Source organism: Dromaius novaehollandiae, chromosome 14 (genome assembly GCF_036370855.1).
Source record: "Dromaius novaehollandiae isolate bDroNov1 chromosome 14, bDroNov1.hap1, whole genome shotgun sequence".
NCBI lineage: Eukaryota > Metazoa > Chordata > Aves > Casuariiformes > Dromaiidae > Dromaius > Dromaius novaehollandiae.
The window spans coordinates 14,314,539-14,339,714 of NC_088111.1; the positions used below are offsets into that span (position 1 = coordinate 14,314,539).

Genomic DNA, 25,176 nt, shown 5'->3' on the forward strand with positions numbered 1-25,176 from the left:
CAAAAATCCACGTGGAAGTGAAGACTCTTTGTGGCCTGCTTCCTTTTTCCTAATTGCTTCAGAGTCTGTAGTAATTGTGTTGAATACTGGTCTAACCCCAGCCACTAATTTTTAGATCATTAAAAAACCTGTTCGATCTTTTTTCTATGCGTTAAGCAGGTTGCGTTGCCCAGAGGTATTCTGTGAGTCATCTGTCTAGATCACTCTTTGAAGTTGTTGCTGTGTTTGCTATTAATTTAACCTAAATTTCAAACCATGTCTTCAAATGCAGAGATAGGTAAATCAGCAATTCTACTGCGGGATTTACTGTACATAGCTTATGGTAACCTTTCCAGCACACTTTGGGGCAGTTCTCCACTGCCTGGCTACAAGAACAAGGAGCTTTCCTCTCTTTCATATAAAGCAGGTAAATATATAAATTAAACATTTAGCTTTAACACAGAGGTGTTAGAAATGTCTGCAGAAGCAAGGCTCAGATAATTGAAACTGCATAATAAACATTTAGCTTAATGAAATGTTGATGTTCTAACAATAGAAAACCATTGTAGAGTACCCATATGACAACACTGAATAATCTGATATTATAGCACTAAAAAACATCCACTTGATTAGAGGCCAGGAAACAATTCCCTTGGAAACAAATTCTATGCTCAATAGGCTGTTTCTGCTGCTAGATAATGAAACTGCTACATGAACAACTGCCCACAGAACAACATAGCACTGAGATTTAGATGATTTTGCCAGGCAGAAAAAAACTCTGATATCGAGTATAATCCATGCTCTGAGACAGGGTCTCCAGTCTGTATGCATTCCTCCTCCATGCACTTAGGAGATGAGAGCCTTCAAAACGATCACTCCCAGAGCAATAAAACCAGCAGTGTTTGTACTGAGTCTGTGTTTTGTACTATAGTAGAGCCCCAATTGCAAACACAGGCAAGGCCCCACTGAGCTGGCACTTTGCATTTACACAGCAAGTCCTTTTTTGATGTTTATCACCTGAACACGGGACAGGAGGAGAAATGGGGGCAGAGAGCATGGAAGCACCTTGCCCTGGGCAGCAGAGCTCCAAATCCAGGTCAGCTGCACCTCGGCCCCCGCCCCTCCTATCGCATCCTGCTGCTCCCCAGTGCCGACACCAAGGCAGGCAGGACTGACAGAGCACTTACTGTAGGTCTTGGGGAAGTTATATTACAAGAAAATGCCATGTTTCTCCTGCTCTTTTAAAAAACAAAATACTTACATCTTGATTCCCATCTTTTTTTACCATAAATCAAGAGCAACTTCTCTAAAGCTGATATAGTTAGAGTGGTATAAAGCTGATCTCAAAGAACTCTAAGCCACATAGCTGCTAAAAGCAACTGCTCAGTGTTGATTCTAAAGCAGATGTAAATTGTGTGTGTGTGTGCACGCACACGTATGTGCATGTGTAAAGGATGCTTTTTTTTAAAGGCTTTTATAACAGCCACTAGTTTTACTTCCAAAGTATTGTGTTACCTCTGAGTGAAATTCAAGTCTATTTTGAATGAAAACAACTCCCTTGGAATCAGCACAATTGCATCCATTTAAGATATGGGTGATTCTGTCTTCAAACCGCAACTCATGGCTTGTGCATGCAGGTCCAGAATAGAGTAGGGTGAGAAGAATCATTCCATCTTACCCCTGCACTTTCCAATACCACATCTTCATGCAGGTTCACTAAGTTGCTCTTACTCTATTATCCATTTGTGGGCATGGACTCCAAGCAGCAGGACATCCTTACAGACACAGCCACCTCTGCTGGGAGGAAACGCCTGCTTCGCCAATACAGAGAAAAGAAATGCATTGGCGACCCTTTCTCTTGGGCACAAAAGAGCCATGCTCGACTGTCTAGCTATGTAGTTTAGTCCAGAGAGTGAGAATGACAGAAGACAACCAGGGTATTCAGCTGCTTAAACATAGGTGTTTAATGCCATTTCAGACAACCTGTGGTAACCTGGGGTTCGGTTTCTAACAGATGCTGGGTTTTATCAACGAGCCCCATCAAGGCACCTTCCTGTAGGCAGCTGAATTCCACTCTGCGTGACCAGTCCTGAAAGTCTTTCCCATCTACGTTGTTTGCAATCGGCTGTACCAAGATTGAGTAGATCTATTGCTGTGTGACATATCTTCTAGAACTTGGAGAAATAATTTTGAAGCCAGAATGGTACAAATAGTCTTCGAAGGTTATTTGAAATAGAAAAAGGAGAAAATTACATAAGAGAGATCAGCTTGGCTGAATTGGTTTTCTCTTTTGAAAAGATACTGATAACTATATGTGAGGCAGATCTTATTCAGGAAGGACTTTCTTTCTTTCAAAACCATGTTAGATCGGTTTGCATGGAAAATGTGGTTCCGAGAGAGAGAAAAACAAAATATATAAATAGACTGGATAGATTTGAGAGGAAAAGGCAATAAATCAAATCCCCATAAATAGCAGTCAGAGTCACATACCATACAAAGTGACCTAAACAAGAACAGAAAGAAAAAACATTTGGAAAGCATAAAATTCAAACAACAGACAATTTGAAGACAGCAAATGGTGCATAATTTATACGTGAGGTAAAACTGCAGTGGTAGCACGAAAAAGTGAAAAAGGAAAACTAGAGTTTTTCACTTCAAAGTTTCCCCATAAAGTACAATAACTATGTAGTTGTCAGGGTTTTGGAGGATACAAGCAAGACAAGGGCACAGCCCTCTGCATTCCCTCTGATAACAGCTTCCGATGGGAACTCCTCGATATAAGCACAACAGTAGTGTAACATCCAATCCAGGAAACGACTCCCCACTGAAGATACTTCAGTCATCACTAATCTTGACATTAACAATGTCATATAGCTCTTATTTTATCTATCTCAAAATGCTGCATACAACTTTGCAAAGACATGGGGAAAAAACAGTTGCTGCTCAGAAAATTCACCATCTAAATACATTTCAGAGAAAAGTGACTAGCACAAGGTTATAGAGTCAGTCTGTAGCTTTTTTGAATGTAACTCACAGGATACTTCAGGGGGCTATTTGCTTTCATTTCCTTACACTAATATACATGACAGGTGGTGGGAGAGGAAGCGAATTTGACCCAAATCTTTTGAACTTATTGAGGACAGTCTGCCGTTCTGTTGACTATTCAAACCCCATGAGCATTCACTTCCTAAATAAAGGCTGCTCCCAGCAGCCAAAGTACAGCTCTGTGGTTGAGCATCCCTCTGAAGAGCCTTGCAGAGAGCTTTATCAGTGTAACTGCAACCACAGCACCTGGCTGACTGGCTGGAGGTGCAGACTGCTTGATCTCCAAGGAGCTGGTCTGTTGGACCCAGCTTCGTCTCTCAGGCCTGCACTTAACCCTGGGCACAGCAGTAATTCTGTCAGTGCTCAGTCTGACTAGTCTCACTGGATCACCCACATGCTGTAAGGGAAGTTCATACTTCGGTTCTTTTCCAAACCTAAGCCAGAAGTCTCATTACTTCTCAGGACTGAACTACCATAAGACATAACAAACAACAGCAGTTCCTTCCTGGCTTTATTTTTTGTACTCCCCTCTTCACATAGCCCATACTGATACCACTCACCAGTCTAGGATGCAATTATTTAAAATGTCATGCTCTGATTGATTCGTGGCTCTTGACATTTTCTGGCTGCTTTAGATGAATGTTTGGCATTGTTTTGAAATTGCAATGTGATGTATCGGTGATGTGCAGCAATCAGCTCAAACTGGTAGTCCATGGTTTCAACTTGTTTTTTTAAATTTATTTTTAAAGGCTTTGAGAATATATTCACTTACACAACTTCCTCCTCATTATCTCTAGTTTACTCTTCTTCTTGTAGAAGTTCACAGAATCATACAATAATCCAGTCTGGAAAGGACCTTAGGAGGTCCCTAGCTCAAAGCAAGGTCAGGTGTGAGATCACACTAGGTGGTTCAAGGCATTATCCAGTCAGGTCTTGAAAAACTCCAAGCAGGCAGACTGCACAGCCTCTCCAGACAACTTGTTCCGATGCTTTATTGTCCCCAAAACAATAAAGTTTTCCTCCTATCCAGCAAGAACCTTTCTTTTTCAACCTATATCTGTTGTATCTTGAACTCCCACCCAAGTACTACTGTGAAGAGCCTGGCTCCATCTTCTTGATAGCTTGCTGGCAGGTATGGTAAGGCTGCTATTAGCACCCTGAAACCTTCTGTTCTCCAGGCTGAGCAAACTCAAGTCTCTTAGGCTTTCCTCACAGGGCACACGCTCGAGCTCCCAACCATCTTGGGGACCCTCTGCTGAAATCACTCCTGTTCATCAATGTCTTTTTTGTCCTGGGGCACTTCAAAACTGGATGCAGTATTCTAGATCTGGTCTCAAGAGTGCCAAGTGAAGGGGGATAATCATCCCCCTTGATCTACTGGCTATGCTCTGCCCAGGACAGCATTAGGCTTCATCATTGCCAGGACATGCTGTTGACTCATCTTTAGTCTACTGCCCACCAGGACTTCAGATCCTTTTCAGCAGAGCTGCTCCCCAGACACTTGGTCAACAGCCTGTACAGATGCAAGGCTCTTCTTTCTGGATAGGATATTCTTTCTGAAGTGCATTCATTCTTGTACTTTGCCAGATGAGATATTTGTTGACCTCCAAGCTGTATCAGTTGAAACTGATATTGAAGAAACAGTGATTTCAGGAAAAAGGCAGCCTCAGGTTCTAATACACAAAGTGACATATGTGTGTATACAAAGTGACGTATGGTCTGTTGCCAGAATTATGACATTTATAAGAAAATATTTATAGTAGATTTCCTCTCATAATCAATATGAGCAACTTGTGTTCCAGATGAGAATGGTCAGGTTAAACACAGCCAACATTAACGTAAACATCTGATGGACCTGCAATGAGAAAGGATAAACACATGAAAGTTTCCAATATCCATAGAAAAAAGCTTAAACTCTCAGAAGCTATATGTATAAATCAGGGTTAATATAAACTGGTTGGACACAAAATTGTCTTCTCACAAAGTTTCTTCAAAAATAAAAAGGGGTACCTTGCAGTTTCGACAGTAAGACAAGGCAATTTTTCAATTCTCTTTTGACAGGCAAAAAAATGATGCACAAAAACTTGCAGATAACCGTGTAGCAAGCTAACAGTAAAAAACTGTACCAAGGTTTCCCACAAGCGACACTAATATTCTGCCTGGGGGCTCTCTCCCTGCCAGTCAGGCTGTAAGTAAAAAGTTATCTGGAATCTTTGGTACTGTCAGCCTAGTACTTTGCATAAACTTTATAAAGACAGCAAATACATAATCAAAGTAGTTCCTGGCAGCAAACTGGTCTTAAAACTGAGTATTTTACAAGATAGTTGCAAAAATATCCTTCAATGATCACTGTAAATAATGTTCTTCATTTTCCTTCTTATTATTTGTGTGCTTAAGATATGTCTAAGGAAGCTCCTTTTATGAACTACTTAAATATAAAAAAAAGATAGATAGATAGATAGATAGACAGACAGACAACATTAGTTGAAACAGAGTTTAAAAATAACAGGGAAATTACATTAATATGAAAACTGAGTCTGGGGGTCAGGCTCAGGCCTGATGTTAGCTAGAATTCCTCAGGCCTGAAGATGGCCTGTTGAGGTTGGACTGGATGACCCCCAGAGGTCCCCTTCCAACCTCAGCTACTCTGTGACTCTGTGACCATCATATGCCGAGAATCATGATTTACACACCGTTCCCACACAATTTACGTACAGCCTGATAAAGTCACGCTCCCCAGATCTTGAGGGCAGGTATCAAACTAAAACACGACGCCACAGAAGGGGTGTCAGAACTGCAGCTGCATTTTACACCAACAAAATCTTTTTTTCCCTCCAGTTTTCTTTTCTTTTAACCTCACTGCAGCTTGAAATTCATAACCAGGAGTAGGAAGGGGACAAGCCTAGGGAGAAATCAGCCTTTCCCTACTACTTTTGAGAAAGGGCAGTTTGTATATAAGAATGTCTATATGGACCTCAGTGCAGGATTGGAATTGCTCAATTATGCATATAATTTTTCCTCAAAGATATTCTGGCCCGTAAAAGATGTTTTTGGAACAGTGGCAAGCAGTGATGATTAGATCAAGGATAAAGCTCAGAACCATAGTATCACAGAATAATTTTGGCTGTATGGGACCTCTGGAAGTCTGTAGTCCATCCGCCCAGCTCAAAGCACATCCAATTAGATCAGGTTGTTCTGGGTTTCAGGTTATCCAGCTGAATTTTGATTATCTTTAAGGAAGGAGAATCCACAGCCTCATCAAACCCCTGTTCCAGTGTCTGTCCATCACCAAAAGGAAAAAGGTTTTCCTTTTATCTCATTGATAGTTTCACATGTTCCAGCTGTGACCATTGCCTCTTGTTCTATTGCTATGCCACCTTCGAGAAGAGTCTAGCTCCATTTTTGCTATAGCATCCCATTGGACACCCAATACACACATTGAAATCTGTATGTGGGAATACCTTATGCAACAACGAAGGCCTATGCTTAGCGGCTTCAAAAAGAAGTACTTATCCAAAAGTAACAATGAGACTGCAGGAAATTCTGAATTCATGGCTAGTATTTCAGCCTCAGGTATCCATAAGACCATAATTCCAGCAAAGACCCATATGCAGCTGACAGCTGGACTGCAGTAGCTTTCCAGGCCATTATAGTGATCCTCTTACCCACTAACAAAATTACTACAGTTCTGAGTTTTAAAACATATTTTATTAATGTAGTTGGAAGTTCCTACATTTTAAAATATTTACTGAGCAAATACATGCATTAATGTATTGCACTGCTTTGCCAGTTTGCATTTGACTTCCAAGTCTGTATCCATCATGCAGAATTTTTCCAAAAAATAATTTTTATGTTTTTCATCGGTATCTGAAGCACTTACAGATTCACAAGAGGGTTTGTAATGCTTTGTAAGACCTGAGATGGGACTCTCTTGTTTATTATTGTAGTTTCATTCTGGATTTCATGGCATTTAGTCTTTCACCAAGCCATAGCTCCTAGAATCAGATGATCTGATGACATCATCTGCTTTGTCTTGATGAAAAGGACATTTTTATGTACCTCAATTACAGAAATAACTGTAATTGTGAATATAAAAGTTCAGAAACCAAAAGACAAGCTAAAAAGAACTCATTTTAGAAAGATACTCTCACTATTTAAAACCAATCTAGTATTTGGGGGCAGAATTTTTGAACACTTAGAACTAGCCTTAATACTTCAGGAGTTATATACAAAAGGTTAGAAATGTTCTTATCCCCATCTATGGACTAGAGAGACTTGTGAGAATAGTCTTAGTAGCAGGGTAAGTAATGGAGGAGAAAATCACGCTAATAATTACATTCCAAGGAAATGATACACCTGCCAAAAAGGAAAAAAAAGCAGGAAAAGGCATATTTCTATCAAAAATGTATATTGTGATAAACTACTTAGAATCTATTAGAAAGATAAATACTGTTCTTTTGCTTGAACAGCTAGGGTTTTTAACGAGCTATAAAAATACTGTGACTGCATAGTAAATCCTAAGTAGTCTGTTATTAAAGCTGACTTTGCTTTAGACTGGAGTAGGTAGAATATATCTTACTCTGCCAAGCAAGGTTTTGAGAAAAGCACAGTAAAGTCTAGACAGTTTCTGAGTTCAGCGCAGACACACGGGCAGTGATGTGGGCAGGGTACAGCGGGCTAGAGGAGTTGGGTGCAGGTTCTTGCAAGCAAAATTGTCAAAGGGAATAAAATAACAAGCCCTTACATTTGTACGCCAGAAATTTTTCCCTAACATTTCAAAAGAAAAAAGAAAAAAGAAAAAAGAAAAAAGAAAAAAGAAAAAAGAAAAAAGAAAAAAGAAAAAAGAAAAAAGAAAAAAGAAAGACAGAGGCAGACATCTAGCATGGGAAATCTTAGAGTAAATCCCTTACATGTAGGTATGGAAAGTACCAGGTAACTTTGAAAATAGATAGTATTAAAAAACTAGTATTAAAAATAGCTAGCTTACACCAGTTTATTTTTAAAGGACAAATGAACAGCTAAGCTTCAGAGAAATTGGAAAACTAACTATTACTATGACTATTTTATCACAAGAGGTAGAGAAGTTCAGTGATCCAATCCCCTAGACTTATTCTATTACATTCCTGTCTTCATGGTGAGTACCGAAAAATTGAAAGGCAATCTATATGGATGAGAAAAGAAAGCAAGTCAGACGAATGGACACAGAAACACCAACAGGAATGTGGAGGATGCGTACTCTCATCGACTGGAATGTAGCTCTCACTGCTGGGAAATGTCTTGTTCCCTTTAGAAAATCACACAAAAAAAATCCCTGAGAAAACTCCCTCACAAGCCCATTAAGAAATTCACCCATGGAGCAATACCTATAAAGGACAGGAGAAACAAGCACTTTATCTTGCTTCTCTGATCTGAGCAAGCAACATATTATGATGCAAGAAGTAAATCCTTTCTATAAGCAAGTAAGCCACAGCACAAACCTGCAGGAATACTTATCTGAACCTAGTGTTTAGCGGACTTCATGCTTTTTTTTTTTTTTTTTTTTTTATTTTAAGCACAGTACAAAAGAAGCAAAACATTTGTTCTGAGTCCAGAAGAGAAGCAGTTGGCCCATCCACCTCCATTTAATCCCAGCCAGTATTAGTCTGACACCAAAACCGCCAACCAGCTGTGCACATCAATTGCATAGTTAAGAAAGCGTTAGTTTTCTTTATAGGACACCTCTCAAGCTTGTCATCTGAAAAAAAAGGAGTTTTTATATTCAGGGGAAAATCAGTGGTGGCTGGCAACGTAGCAATCACTGCCAGCATGAAAAATACCAGGAAGCAAACACCTATATTATCAACAACTTACAGAGGGAACAAAAGTACAGCCAAGGCAGCACTGGAACCGCTCTTAGAGCAGGTGCCTGGGAGAAGATGGAGACTGAGCTATCCAGCAGTGAGCTGGTATGATTACCACTGCTTTTATTTGCTATAAAACATGACCTGTAATTTGGACAGTTTATCACGAGAAGCCCCAGCTACGAACTGCTGCATTCACAAGCAAGGAAAGGAAGTCCCCACTGACGATGCTGGCCTTTGGCTGGCCTTTGGTGCTCCGAGTTTCCCTCTCATAATAAGGACTGCCTCCTCATCCCGCTCCTGTGCGTGCACCAACTCCTTCCAGCGTTCAAAGCAGAGCACAAGGGTACAGTCCACAGCGAGGCCACCATAACGAGAGCTTTACTTCAGTGTCACTGATGATTCCTATCGCAATTACTGCAGCATACGAGGGAGAAGCGAACAGCACGCAGCCCGTTTGTCACAGCACGGCTCACAGTCGCCTCGAAGGAGAGCGAGCTTTGGGAATCTGAGTGCCTCATCAGTGCATCTGATTTTAACCTTGTCAGCATTTTCTATTTCAGACACCTTTCCTTTCTTGTCACCCTACATCATGGACTGCTGTGGCTACATTTTGGGAGACGATATGAAAAGGCTAACTCGTTTTAACGGAATTTATTGTAAGAAGAGTAAGTTTTTTCTCCTGGGCAGTGTGGTTTCTCTAGAAATCCTTGGATGAGCCACACTCCTTCCAGTGGTGATGTAACTGTTTGCTTTACTCCAGATGTGGGGACGCCAAGAAACTAAATGAAGCAGAAATAACATCTTGCACACCTGAGTACCGCTTGCTGCATTTTCACCTGCTCCGCTTTCGTGTGCTGTGGCAGCCTCTGCAGCAGGAGCCACTTGCTGCCAGACCTCAGAGGTCTGGGATCTGACACAAAGTCACGGTGAACGTCTTGCTCCATGGTCTGAACATGAAAACAGACCTCTGTGACAGCCCTGCTACCACCCACTCCGCCTGAGGAGCAGTGGCGGGAGACTATATCGCAGTCAAGGAAAATTTAGAGGCAAACGACTGCCCGTGGACTTGTCCTTGTTTCCCGATGCATCACCATCAAGCAGCTTGCGTGTTTCTGCAGGTTTGTTTGAAACAAGAGCAAGAGGAAACCTGTCGGCAGTTGCTTTTGTATTTTGGCTAAACTTTGAATCAAAAGCCAAGGAAGCAGGAGTAGACTATTCAAAAAAAAAGAGCTACTAAATGAGACACTTTTCAAACTAAGTTAATTTTCTGGCCTGCCCACTTCGACAGCACCTCTTTAATCACGTACCAGAACAAGGAGATGGTTGGTGCTACTGAATTAACTTCTTATTTCTTCTGAAATATTTAACACAGCATCGGATAACGCTGGCTGATAAAATGACATGATGGCCAAGCCGCTTGGAACATTACGTTGCTACGCTGAGAAGCCCTGGATAAAGCATTTTGCTATGAAATGCCTGTGGCAGAATGCAGGGCCCTGAGGTGGTGTTATTCCTGCTCTGAAAATACACAGCAAGGAAACCAGAGGAGCAGCCGGTGCAACAGCATCTTCATTAAAAACTGTGTTATTGGTTTGGTAAATCAAAGCTACTGCCAGCAAGAAAGGAACTTTCAAAGCACAGCTGTGGTTTCAGTTCACATGTGTGTGTGAGTCTATGCCTAAAGCTTACGAATTCTGAATGTTGCTATAAATTTTTCTCTATAGGAATTACTACATCAGTGAGCACTGGTGCCTGTGCCATCCATCTGCATCCGGGAAGGGCTTGTCTTCTTGAGTTAGGGCTTGGTCACAGCACAGAGCACACAGAATCATTATAATGCAATGATCATTTAGCTAACATATATCATTTTATGATGAGGAATCTTGCTGGGAGGTGGGAGAAAGATGGAAGAAGCAAAAAAGAAAAATCCTTACTCTCAATAGGACAGAGATGGCAAAAGAGAATTAGAAAGGGTCCTATAAGGAGGAGAAGGGGGTGGGGATACTGTGTGGCTAGGATCTTCGGGCAGAAGGAATAACGGACTAGAAGATTTTTGGAGCAGCAGAGGGACCCACTGTAGCCAAATGAGGAACCTTCCAGCCTAAACCCTGGTGGCACTCACAGACTTGCAAGGGCACAATGGCAGCTTTAGACACGTGGCGAAGTGCAATGTTAGGGAGGTCCAGAACTGTCTAGGGAAGAAAGCAAAGCACTTATGGATGGTGCAGCCAAAAAGTGAGACTAGAGAGGGGAAGACAGGACCTGGATTTGGTACTCCAAGTATCCAAGTCCCACTGGACCATGACATTCAGCGATTCCTTCAATGACAAGTTTAAACAGCAGTCAAAATTAATGAACTGGAGATACAGATCCCCCAGGTCCCACTTTAAGAGTTTATGGGGGTTTTCTTAGTCTGGTCCTTTGTGCCTAAACAAGCAGTCAGGCCACCTCTGTAAAGGCAGCTGATGCACTTCCCTCCTGCAGGTGACATTACATTGCATAAGCAGTAGGTGGAAGAAAGTTGTAACTTTTTGTATTGCTTCCATATTGTCTTTTTTTATTTCCAGCCATTTAAAATATCTGTGGAATAGGTCAAAGCCTTAATTTGTTTGCCTTTTATATCTTAATTTTATCCTTGCTGAGAAAGAGTGGTAAGAGGCAATTAAATAGCATGCAAATTGTTCAGGTTTGTCAGAGTTTAGGAATTAGTTTGTGGGATACATGTCAGCCCACACATTTTAATTTACTTGTCACGCTCACGTTAGGAATTTTGATAACTTAACACCGATTTTACTGCGGGTGTTTTACTAGCTGTTGAAGTACTGTCTGCCCGCTGGGTATTTGGGAAGGGTACTTTAAAAATGATACATGGAGCACACCCACAGAAATGCAGGCTGCAACATTCACTCCAAAACAGCATGTCCATCTCCCAGCAGAGCCTCTCCCCTCTCTTTTGGCGGAGACCCTTTTCACAGCACAAATAGCAAGTGGACCAAACACAGATCACTGACTGAGGTACTTTAGTGCCTGGACTGATGACAGGTACAGTGACAGGAATTAGCGAAGGGCAAGTGGGATGGCAAAGAGCAATCTAACAAGAGGAGACAACAGGAGGGGAAAAGTGAAAATGGAAGATCTGCAACAGCAGAGATGGGAAAACTGCTATGTAGCCACAAGGTTTAGATACTGCCCTGAGAAATCTGCTTAAATCTGCTATCACAATTCAGAGAACTGGAGTAGCTTCTGGCCATCGAACGCTTTACCAACAGCGCTGAAAAGCCCATTCTGCACATTCTAGCCCCACATTTTCATAGCCAGTTTTGAAATATAGTTATTCTGTGACAACAAATTTCTCCAAGAATTACATGGCAGAAAGCCTACCTTGATAATTGACCTTAATTCCCTGTACAAAGCTTTTGAACCCATCTCACTCCTGCACAGTACTTATGTATTCATTTGCACAGCTATAAATAACTACATGCAGTACAGGGTGATGAAGGGAGATGTCCCACGATGTGAGCAGGGAGAATCTTTGTGGGAACTACCAGCCAGCCCAGGGAGAGGCACACATGATCTTATGCTAGGAGGCATTTTAATTCCTTCTTTTCTGAAGGATACTGAATAAATCTGTCCGATCCTACCAATACTCTGTTTTCTTGATGGCTTAATATGTATTGTAAGAAAGCCGACAATGATCCTAGGGGGGAAAACAGCAAAGTAAGTGGTGACTCAAAGAGAAACCTGGAGAGCAAATAATACCATTTCTCTGGTACAATTTGAGTTGCCTTTAGAGAGTGATTTGGTTCTTTCAGCAATTCAAGCTGCTGTCCCTCAGAGTGCCACAGCACTGCACTAGTACCTTTCGCTAGAAAGCACTTGGTTTATGAGAAAACCCCTATCCTGGTGGCCAAACTAAGCTCATATATCAAAGGTATCCCTGACAAGGTCACTTATGAAAACATCACGAGCTTCTAATTACCCACATTCCCTTGTCAAGGCACAAACTCAAAAATTCTTATGTAAAACAGAAACATCCATATTTTAGTGGATGCTAATGCTCATTTCTGTGGCCTCAGGTGGGGAATACAACAAGCCTTACCACCTGCACAGCGTATAAGAAGTGTCAGGAAACCTCTGCATTGCCACTGATGTTGCAGTCAGGGAAAGCAGCTGAGTTGAATGAACAGGTCCCAGCTCACCCTGAGGTCAGAAGCTGAGTCAGGGAGAGCGCAGAACCCGAAGCCTAAAGCAGCAAGTAATTCAGATGCAGAAAGGCTGCATATGAATGCGAGGGAGGGAAGGGCTGTTGGCACATTGGCACACCAGCCATCGCCCCAGATGGAAGGCAATGTTAGCTCTACCATCGCCAGGTCCTGAGCTCTCTCTGCTCCTCAGTCTTGTTTCTGTTTGGAATAGAAATGCAGGAAAATAACCTTTGACATTTTTGCTTCCTTAGTACCTCCTGCAGGAATCCTAATGGTGTGCTTTTAGTGAGAACTTCCAATGAAACACATTGTACTAAGCTTGCCTGTGTCTATTTTATTATTTTATAATGTTATTATCTTTCTTGCTCTGAATGAGTCCTTGACATTTTGTGTTTTCCACTACAAGTCATAACAGAAGTATAGCAATTTCACAGTCTGTGTTGTGTGTCTCTTCAGTATTGCCCAGTATTACTGGGAAATCCCCTGTTCTTCTGCCCTCCCCTGTTTTGGGATGCTGAGCATAAGACAACCAATTAAGGTCCCTAATGGAATTTAGCTCCATTCAAATCAAGCTGTGAGTTTTTTCCAGAAGAAACAAATTTCCAGTTATTCCAACCTTATGGAAAACTTACATCTGGACTTCTATGTCAGATGGTGCTGAAATTGGGTATGTAACTTAAAGCAGTAGAGCCAAACAGGCTGCACTCCTGAAGTGTCTACATCAGCATAAAAAGCATGAAGAAAGGACAGACCTTCCCCAGAGCCTTTCCTCCTCTTAACGCCATCCTAAGGACCATCTCAGGCATATTCAGTACTGTGGCATTAGCGTCACCAACCTGAGATATGACATCACCACAAGTGAAATGACCCAACAATTCATTAACAGTGTCTGTGGAGGGTGAGCGTAGCTGGCCGCAAGGGAGCACACAGGTGAATTTGGAGTATCAGTTTTAGGAGCAAGCAGCTTCATTATACACCAGAATATAGAAGAACCTTCTTATAAAAACCTACAAAAGCTCTCTTGAAGCAGACACAGCAGAGGTGTTAAGTGAAATGGGGAGTGGCCTGGGATGTGCATAACAGTAGAAAAGGAGGAAAATGAAAGAAGAGGTAAGAGGACTAGTGGAGAAGAACTGGTGTGTTCTTCACCTGACCTTGAGTCAGGCACTGTGACCCTGAGGAGATCCAAGGTATATTAAAGCAAAATAAACAGGAGACGCTTTCTCCTCTATTGATCTTTTGTCCTGGGGACTGCAAGCAGGCTTGGGGAAGAAGCTACCGGTGTAATAGGAAAACAGTGACTCACAGGAAAGAGAAAAGGAAAACTACAGTCAGGAGAGCAATGCCTAAATCACAGATAGAGGCGAGACAGCATGTTGTCAGGAGAAAGAATATATATTCTCTTTGAAAAAGAATATATATTTTCTAATTTTGTAGCCTGTGCTTCTCAGATATCTAGTCTAGTTCCCTTTCATTTCTTTTCTGTTTCCATCACCAATCCAAAAATTCTTTATATGCTCAGCTCCATTTACAGATGTTCAGAGTGCATATAAAACTTACACAAACCAAAGGACACTTCATCGGGCTTTTATCTGATGATTTGCAGAACAGAAATGACTGAGGCATCCTGTGAGGTTTATTTGTTTTTTTGTAAATGAGTTTCATGTGTATTATCTCACTAAGACACCATAACAGCTGTTGGTACTCACACTTTTGAAGGCCAGAAGCACCACTATCCCCTAATCAGGCCCATTTATGATGAGTCATAAAATTTCATCTAGTAATTCCTGCATCAAGCCCTAAATCCCACTTCTGCAAAGTGTATTCTTTAGATACGTGTTGACACATCAATAGTGACAGTACAGAACTGTGCCTGAAAGTACTTCTGATTCCCTTTATAAATCATACTTTTCACATCACAAAGGCAGCCACTACAACAGACCAACTGGAAAAGCAGATTGTTAGCTGTCACTACAGAGAAATATCATTGCATCTTACTGTGATTTTTTTTTTTTTTTTTGAGGTTTGATGGAGGGCTAATAACAGGGCACCATGGAAAACTTTCATCAAAGCTGTCTTACAAAAGTTCTGTTTTTCCTTGTCACACAAGAAGAATTAAGCTTTAAATTCATAGTAGCTGTTTATAAAAAGGAGGTAGAACAATACACAATTCCAACAATTAGTTTGGCTATTTGATATTTTGTCAGTCATTATTATTAATTCACAAATTAAATTATAGAACTATGTTTCTTATGGATTTATACAGAGGTTGCAACAAAAATAAATTTGATAAAACTACTTATTTCATTCTTTTCTATTCTGCAAACTCATCTATGCAATTATGATTTCATCTTTTAACTTACTTTAATTCCCATTATAGGCTCTCGCTTTGCATCTCAAACTGGCCTGTGGACATGTCATTTGCAAGGTGGCAGTTCAGAGTTTCCCAATTTGTTAGATCATCTCTCTTCTTTGGTTACAAACTAACAGTTTATTTCAAGAATATGATAAGCCTCCTAATCACAGATTTACAAGAGAAGGCAATAGCATTACAGGAAGAGATCCAAACCCTTAAGGAATGGAGGAAGATCAGGAAAGAAAATCTCAAGTCACTACGGGAAAAGAATAGGGATATGATCACAGCCTTCCAAGAAAAGAACAAGGCCACTTGGGAAAAGAACATGACTCTCTGGCAAAAAAGCATGATCCTTTGGGGCAATGTCAAGACCCTACTAAAGGAGGAAGCAGAGATCTGGGGAGAGGATCTAGACCAGTGGAAAATTGGGCTGGACCTCTGGAAGAAAGAACTGGACCTCTGGAATGAGGAACAGGGATTCCTTGCAAAGTAAAAACAATCACAGAAGGAAATAGCCCGTATAAACTATTGTTTTGGCTGTAAACCAAAATTGAGGAACTCACATGCTTAGAATGACTCCTGCCTTCTTAAGCTAATAAAGCCTTGGTCGTTGTTTGGCATCGCACAGCCTTTCGTTGCAAGTTTCCTCTGTCGATTTTGTTCCATTTCAGCTCCCTGTCTCTGATGGGGCAGTGCCACTAGGCTGCCCTCTCCTAACTCACTCACAGGCGGATGGTGATGCTGGGGTTGCTAAATCTTAGCTCCATCAAGGATAAACCTTAACTATCAAGTTTCTAATCCTCCTAATATAATTATACAGAAATTTTTATAGCATTAGTAATTCTTTCATTAAAACTCAGTGAAAATGGTGAATATAATTAGGGGTGAATGTACTACTTGGAAATAATTATGGTTTCACTACTGAGTCTCATAACAGGATTTATTCTCTAGAAGTGACCAAAATACTCATTTATACATTAATCCAGTCCTTTTCAAAGAAGTTATGGAAATCCAGGTATATCAACCCCACATTCACACTACATTTTCCTGATAGTTCCTAGATGTGACAAACTATTCGGGGAAAAGGAAAGAAGGGGAGAGAGAGGAGGCAAGAGGGAGAAGGGAGGAGGGGGGAGGAAGAAAGCAAGCCAGTGCAATAAACGCCTAAAAGACATGCAGAAACACTTCTACAGTAAAGCTGAGCTGGCTGCACAGAATGCCTTGACCTCTGCAGTGACTGAACACTCACAGCTTCATACAACTGCATTGCATATTCCCTTGAAATCATATCTGTTCTTTCAAAAAAGGAATACAGCTGTCTAATTCTCCTTCCTTGTACCCAAATGAGCTCAGATAATGGAGCACTAACTAACACTGAAGTTTCCAGAATAATTATCACAGATACACAACAGCCCCATTTCTCTCATGTATATAGTTTGTCTCTCTTTGGGATAATTACATGAAATGTTGATTTCAGTGAGAAAGCAAAGCATTACTTTTTAGTGTTTGTTCATTCATGTTAGCCTGAGGTGATGCAGATGTCAAGCTTGATGACTTAATCCAAAAGTTGCTCTGAAACCTCTGTGCTGTTCAGCTGCCAAAGCAGCAACATTCTCTGGACCAGCAGGTCTCTGCTGGGCATGAAAAGATTTTGCAGTACCATGCTGCCGAATATTTGAAAACCAATATTAGAATCATTGAGTAATTTAGATTGGGACTTTGGAGGTCATCGGGTCCAATCTCCTCAAAGCAGAGCCAACTTCAAACTTACATTTGCACTTGAATTAGAGACTCAGCACCCCAGGGAAGATTTCAGAGAAATACTAAGAGGATTCTCCAAGATCAGCAAGGACATTTCTTCAATTTTTGACTATGCTTGATAATGATGAAACCCAACCCAAGTGCATGGTGCATCCCAAAAGGATGCACTGCAAAAAATATGAATGCACTGCTGTATTTCCCTCATGACCTTTTTCCCTGTTATTCAGCACAGATATAAGTGATTTCCATTGACTTCAACATCTTGATGGAATTCTTCAACTCCTGGGGGAGGGACAGAGAAATGAACTACCGAAGGTTCATTTAGAAAAAATAACAATGAGCATTAGATGAATCCTCTAATCATGCTGATTTTCATGAAGATCTAACAGACCCTTAAATCAAATGAAGGTGAGCTTTAAGGAAGAAGGAAATGAAATGTAAAGGAAGCAAAAGAGAGTCCATACATACATAGCAGACTACATACAATGTATTGTATAAGGATTTCTGTTCACATGGTAGTTGTTCTGCAGAAGACAAGCCCACTGTTTAATAATAATGATGAAATACAAAGCACTTCACCCAAACAGTGTCTACTCAGGTGGGGGCATGAACTGAAATCTCATACTGGATAGCCACATTTTTCTGAATTTTAACATATGCAAATATGGAACTGGGGTTTTAATCCACTTATCAATTTGGCCAGTTAGCTATGTCCCACTATGCATTTGTGGTTCAAATTTTAACAATGGTAGAGAGAGTCCTGAGAGGTGGCTAGGGACAACAAAAATAGTTGAACCTCCCACTCCAGCTATTTCCCTGACACAACATAGTGATGTTCCTGGTGAAAGTACTTTATAGAAATGCAGCATTTACACATACTCCACAGATGATGTATATAAAGATTTCCAAAGGCAGCTTGGAGAGTTAGCTAACCAAGCCTAATTGATTTTCAGAAAGCAGGGCACCTAGTTTCTTCTCAAAGTACTGGTCACAGTTTTTACAATATATGGTATACAGCTTCTACAAATAAGAGTTTAAAGCTATTTTTCCTGTATTTCCATTTGCCTCCTCTGTGTATCTAGTAGGCTCCCAAAATCTACTGAAGTGGATATGCAGGAGGCTAGGCAAGGGGTTTTTGGGTTTTGTTCGTATTCTGGGACATATCTCACTTCTCAGCTTTCTGCCTTACCTGCAGAGCCCTTGCAGAGTAACATTATCATAACACAGTTGTCACTCATGGACTGAATTAGAGAACACTCCCAGAAGCCAGCTCACCTCTCGCTAACTTTCTAAGCTTGGAAATAGGTCAATTAGAAGAGATAACATCTGTGAGTCAAAGACAGACTGCAACAGCAGTAGCCCTGTTACAGTAGCCTTCATTCAGGGTATCTGAATCTCTGGCAAGACCTTTGTGCTAACATTCCTGAAGCTCAAATGTTTTAGTAAAACTAATTATTTGTACCAACATTTGTGACACTAAGACTTGGCAGGGGGTTGCTCAGCATCTTGTAATACACTGGTTGCTAAAGTAAAATCAGTGCTGTGTGACCTCACAGCTACTGAATGTTGAGCAAGCTCTTACTCTCTTTGCATTCTAGACGTGATGGCAGTGGCTCCAGAGGCCCTGCGATGCTCTTGTCTTTAGGGTGCAAGCTCTGACAGCAAAGACAGCACAGGACTCTCCAGCACAGGCAAAAACAAGCAGGTTAGTTACAATACAGGAAATACGTACTCATCATTTAATAATGAAAATTTGATTTAGAGGTAAAGAGAATAAGTAAGCCAGTCTACAAAAAGGGAGCCAAAGCTTCTAATATGTTTTAAAAACTAACCCCTGAAAGGTAATATCACACAGTACAGAGAGGTAATGAGTGCAAAAAAAGGAATCTGCTAATCGCTGCATCCATTTTGAGAAAGGCCTCGTAACGGATGTTCATAGTAAAGCATACTTCGAGATGCAGTTGCAATATCAAGATCTTTGTGGGCCAAAATGAGGCTTTTATGGTAAATCTGCTCAGTGTTTTCTCTTTCTTCCAAGCAGCAGAGTTCATGTATATTTTGAGATGGTCACTGCTCATCGATGACAGATTTTTCTCACAGCCATTATAAATCATATGCTGCTTACAGTGAGTAATCAGTTGCTTCTTGCTATCCTTTACAGACAGTGTGATATTACTGGAGCTGTAACTCCACTTTCCAAACAACACAGTATGAAAAGAAGCAGCTACTAGTGTAAATTACAATGGATTGTACCTACAAATTACCATACTATTATATTTATAACAAACAAAACTTGCCTCGTATACCCACAAACACATGCATTCAGATAGGCTAATATGGGTAATCTATGGGGTGAAAAAAGGGTATTAGCCTGAAAAATTCAGCATATTTCCATCTAATCATTAATTCATAAACCTTACAAGATAAAGTCTAAAGCAAAAGAGAGGCAAAAGTGTTCCTGAAAGAATGACCGAAAGCATCAAAGAATATTTAAACACCTGCACAAAAAATTCAGATCTTCTCACAGAATGTAATTCACAGAAGACTGTTCATCCCCTTCTGTCACACCCATGATACCCTTAAGCTAGAAGTACAGATATAAGAGGCATAAGTATTTGCTTGAGTTGCAATTTCCTTTAAAATTAAGGCACACATTGTCCAGTAATCACTGAACAAATTTGACTATGCAAACCATAGCACAGTTTTAAACTCTTCAGTAAAGAATTTGTGATGAAATAATATAAGGCTCCTGAAATTATTCTAAATGACTAGTGATTATGATTGCCATGCTGTAAGACAAGTCCCTTTTAGGTACATCACATTAGGCTGAAAATAGAGTTACCCAAATCATTTGTCACTTCTGAAAACTATTCACTGTTAATTTTTAATACCCTAACTCATACTTCATTTATAAAATGACCTGCTTAGTTTTATTGGACAGTTTCTTAATCTAATATAGCTCAATTACAGACCATGGAATTTATAGCTAATGCTACGTGCTTTTGTATCCTTGAGTTTTGTTTTAGGGGTCCTAACAGAGGCTTTGAACAAACGCCCTGTTTCTCTAGCAGAAGCAGTCAGTATCATGCACAGCAACACATTTGTACTTGAAAGGTTTGTTGCTTCACCCTGTCAGCTCCAGGCATCCAGTTTCTCCAGAGTTAGTTATAATCTGATGGAAAGAAAGCAAAAAACTGAGCAAAGAATGCAGCAGGTGAAACAAAGCAGTGAAATACCTCCTTTCTACCATGCAAAGAGAGAGAATAAGAACTTTCACACAAACTTGTCCAACTGCCACAAGCAGCAGCTTTGCAGGATTCTGAAGGAAGAGAAAAAAAACTTCAGGGAGGAAATAAAAGACTTCTGCAGAACAAATAAGAACTTCAATGAAGAGATCAAAGTCTTTCAGGAGGAGAAGAAAGCCAAAGCCTTACGGAAGGAAATCAAGGCCTTCCGGGAAAAAAACAAAGCTTGCATGGAAGAGATCAAGAATTTTTTAGAAGAGAACAAAGGTTTCCTACAAAAGATTATGGACTTCCAGATGAAAACAAAAGCTTTCCAGGAACAAGTTAGTAGCATTCAGGAAAAGCTTGAAGAATACCAGAAGAAAATGAAGGCTGCTGAGGAAGAGATCCAGAATCTTGAAGAAACAAATAAGGTTTGGCAGGAAGCAGTCAGGGATTTTCAGAAGAAGACTAAGGATATCCAAGAAAAGAATAAAACCATGCGTGAGAAGAACAAAATCCTGCAGAAAAAGAATGAAGCTGTGCAGGAAAAGAACAAGGCTTTCTGGAAGGACTATATAGCTTTCTGGAAGAAGGACAAGATCTTCTGGGAGGAAGATATGAACATCTCAAGGAACAAATTGATTCTCTGGAAAGAATCTATAGCTTTCAGGGAAAATGACCAGAACATTCAAGAAGAAAAAGCAGTACTGTGGGATGTGGTGGAAGCCCTGTGGGATGAGAAATTTTCCCTCTGGAAAAAGGTGCATGTCCCTCCAGGACAGGAAAAACTACCTGAAAGGGGGGCGAAAAATGCCCGTGGTGATTACAACCCAGCTGTGGACACTGGAAATGGAGCATCAGAAGAAGTCAGTCAGATCTAAAGCAGGACTGCACTTTCTGCCAGGACCTAAGTGTCAGTATGTGCTTGCAGAAACACAGACGGGTCCTTTCACCCTAGAAGCTTAATAAAGTCCTGATAGAGCTTAAAAAAAATTAGAAAGAAACAGTTCAGGTTATTATTTTAGCTTTATGTTTACTTTTAATATGTTTGTTCTTTTTTTCTTATTTGTTTCTCATTTCTCTTAAGATAGACTTGCAATTCTGTTCTCAAAATGTGCCAATAAGGAGAGTGCTTGTGGACATTAACACACATGGCGGCCTTTCAGACTGAAATGTGCCTGGCGTTCTTTGAGCCCATGCCAGATGGTCCTGTAAATATACTACTTACTGTTACTCACAATTATATTTTTTTGTTATCGGCATTTAATCAGATCTCCATCTTTAAAAATACTTAACTGAGAATTTCTGAAGTTCAATTTAAAGTGAAACAAGATCATATGGTAACAGATTTTTTTCTGAGCAATCATATTAAAAACATAACATTTCCAAGTCACCTCAAAAATAGATAGCATTTGACACTATTTGTGAACAGTATTTTTATTGCTTAGCTAATCCAGTTCAACAACTTTAAGACAAAACATCAGCTGTACAGGCAGAAGTCACACTGGAAGCGTTCCATTGTGTCACTGTTTGAATCAGTCCATTCAGAAGAGCAAAGTAATGCAGCTACACAGCCTGTTTCAGAAGCCAAAACAGGACATTATACAGAGAGGCAGTATATATATGTATGTATTTTTTATATACATATATATATACACACAGCTAGGATGATTTGCTGCATGAAGCTGGTAGGGCAGTAATTTCTGGATTTCAACTGTACCTCTTTCTTTATATTTGCTGTGTAGAGAAAATGTGTAGAGAAAAACTAACAAGATAGCTGGTTCAACAGCATCAGTAGCAAATCAATAAAACAATCAGTTCACAATGCCAAATTCTCATTTGTTGTGTAGCTAAATAACTGAAATATATGAAAGGAATCAACTGATTTTAATCGATGAATATTCTGTGAACAGGAAAATGAGTTAATTTCAGAAGTATGATCACTCATACTTGTCACATCCCTTCCACATTACAATTCTTAAGATGTTACCTACCCATGCTACTTAGTCAAAGAAATGCACGTTCCTGGAGCTATTTTAAAATATGACCATCTTATAATCAAAACAAAATTTCAGTGGAAGCTGGCCAGTACATGAAATAGTGCCATTAAGAGATGTTCACTCACCCACATGAATTTTCAAAAGAAGTCTAGAAGGGATTTATTGAAGGGTAGGAATCATTATTGAAGAAATTGCCTGTTTCATATCTTTCTTGATCATGAGGATACCATTAACACGAAGAAAGAAAATCTTTCCCTCTCTCAAATATATTTAGCAGAGAATTTCTTATACTAGTCCTAAAATTTACTCTGACTGCATTGTTTTGTAAGGACACAGCTGTAACCTTCAGCTTAAGAATGCAGCTTTTGCAGAATATCAGCCAAAACCAAGCAAAGAATTTCTTTATCTCTTTAGGATCTAAATTATTTGCTTTGTGGGCATAAAGAATATAGCCCAAAGGAATGAAACAGTGGAGGGTCTTTCATTAATGCTGATAGGAAGGAGTGTAAATGTGATATGACTAAAGGAAATGGCTTGACATAGAAATTTATAAATTAGACAGGAACTAGAAGGCGTTAGAGACAAGGCCAGATGTAAACAAGACTGCAGGAATTAGCCTATAGAACAGTAAAAAGAAAAAAACAAAGAAATGTAATAAATGATATACAGGATGTGACTTTTGGTTTGACAGGCAATCAGGAGGAAAAAAATGCCTAATTTTTTAGACATGTTGCCAGTCAAGCTGAGAACTGAACTCATATGTGTGGGAGAGGAAGTCAAGAGAGGAGCTGGGGGACAGGTGGGATCGCTTCTTTGTTTGGGGAGCTGCCTTCTGGATGTTCCAGGCTGACACATTTTGTCGTGACTTGTCCTGTCAATTTTTGTCACTTATATCATGTTACATTGTCTTTTGAACCGTAGTTAAATTTGACAGAGGAAAACAGACCAGCTGAGACTTAACATGATGTGGCAGCTAATAGATATGAATATTTGTCAATAGTTTTGTTAAATAAACCTCACTGGTAACAGATTATGGAGAGGGTAAAGGCAAAAAGATAAAAATCCCTCTAGCATGTAGAGAAATAGGATAAGATTCTCTTAAATAGTTGGAAGGCCTCCAGAGAGTCTCCATGTATTCACACACAAGGACAGATGCTGTTGTTCGGATGCACGGTATAAGCCCTTCTTAAATGCACTCTGAAGACTTAAATTCTTTGTTCCAATGGAAGAGGCAAAAGCAAGGAAAGTGGGAGAGTCTCTTCCCCCTCACCTCTCACAAGCCTATGTCCCTGATATGCAGCACCAGAGGAGCCCTCAGCTCTGCACAAGTACTTCTCTTTGACACTAATGGCTCTTTCCAAGAAAGGGAACTCTCCTGGCCATGACTCATTGTGCATCAGTTACTGCACAGCCAGGTTCAACTAACTCCCAGCAAGGTAATCAGAGGAACTCGCGCCTGGGGAGATGCTCCTATCACAAGCAGTACTATACTGGTGAAGCTGTACTGCCTGCCCTGGCGTGCCCACACAAGTGCTGTGCTGCTCTGTCCAGGTCACTGCTCCTGCCCCAGTATGGGCTACAGCAGGCCCCTACAGGCCCCTTCAGTGGGGCTGTGGGGTCCAGAGCATCGGGCTGACATCCATTTTGGCTGGTTTGTAGCCTCAGCATCAGGTAAGTTCACGGTGCATGGAAATAGATCTTTAAACATAGAAACAAACAGATGTATTCTGACTTTGGACAGGATACTGAGAAATTACCAATAACTCCATCCTTCATCTCCGAACTTTGCTAAGAAAGGTCTGTGGGAATTACAGAATCACAGAGTGGTTGAGGTTGGAAGGGACCTCTGGAGATCATCTAGCCCAACCCCTCTGCTCAAGCGGGGTCACCTAGAGCACGTTGCCCAGCACTGTGTCCAGATGGCTTTGGAATATCTCCAAGGAAGGAGACTCCACAACCTCTCTGGGCAACCTACTGCAGTGCACAGCCACCCTCACAGTAAAGAAGTTTTTCCTCATGTCCAGACGGAACTTCCTGTGTTTCAGTTTGTGCCCATTGCTTCTCCTCCTGTTGCTGGGCACCACAAAAACAGGGGAGAGTGCAAACGCAGTCCCCCACTACCACAAATTATGTGGTCAGCGCAGACACCATGGTCACCCGGGGTGCAAGGGATGAGCCTCACCCTGGGAAAACCACCTGCCTGATCATGGTATCTCCTCTGCCAGGTAAGTAGCAGTGAAGCAGCAAACTGGCTCAGCTCCTTAGCTTTGATAGCACACTGCTGATTTAGTCCATCCCAGAGGAAATCTCACTCCATGGCTGTCCAGGGAAGCCATGATAAAACTGAACTTTTCTAAATTTCCTCCATAATACTCCTCATTGAAGCAGAACAGCAATTAAATCTAGAGTATTACCTATTAGATGTAGCTTGGATGTTGAAAGCTCCTCTCATAGGAAAGACATACTGACCACTGAGATGGCCCTGCAGTGAACTGTACATCAGTTGGATACAAAGGCATAAATTGCTTGAGTTCTTCCTTGTTCTCTCTAGGAACTGATTATGTAGACATAATAAAGCTAGCATATCTCCTCTGGTGAAACCATTCTACTAAAAATAATAGCCTTTTTCTTAGCTTAACAGGTTCATTCTTTCATCTTTCTCAACTCTTGACCTCAGAGTCAGATTTATATGTTCTTAACTGGGGCACAGAGCAACTGGATGCAGTAGGCAACATGGGAGTTAATGGGAAATCCTAAGAA

At 40.6% G+C, this 25,176-nt stretch overlaps 1 long non-coding RNA gene and 1 pseudogene across 14 annotated transcripts in view; both read right to left on the bottom strand.

Annotated features, from left to right (window-relative positions):
• The window catches only part of LOC112981110 (uncharacterized), a 210,614-nt gene that overhangs the window by 64,757 nt on the left and 120,681 nt on the right, over positions 1–25,176 (bottom strand). For 12 of the 14 annotated variants that reach the window (XR_010391639.1, XR_010391638.1, XR_010391635.1 and 9 more), the window contains one exon: positions 3,585–4,879. This is a non-coding gene — a long non-coding RNA (uncharacterized LOC112981110). The remainder of the gene's footprint in view (positions 1–3,584; positions 4,880–25,176) is intronic. The other 2 variants (XR_010391640.1, XR_010391636.1) reach the window with 1 other exon arrangement.
• LOC112981111 (U1 spliceosomal RNA) lies at positions 24,506–24,649 on the bottom strand (annotated as a pseudogene).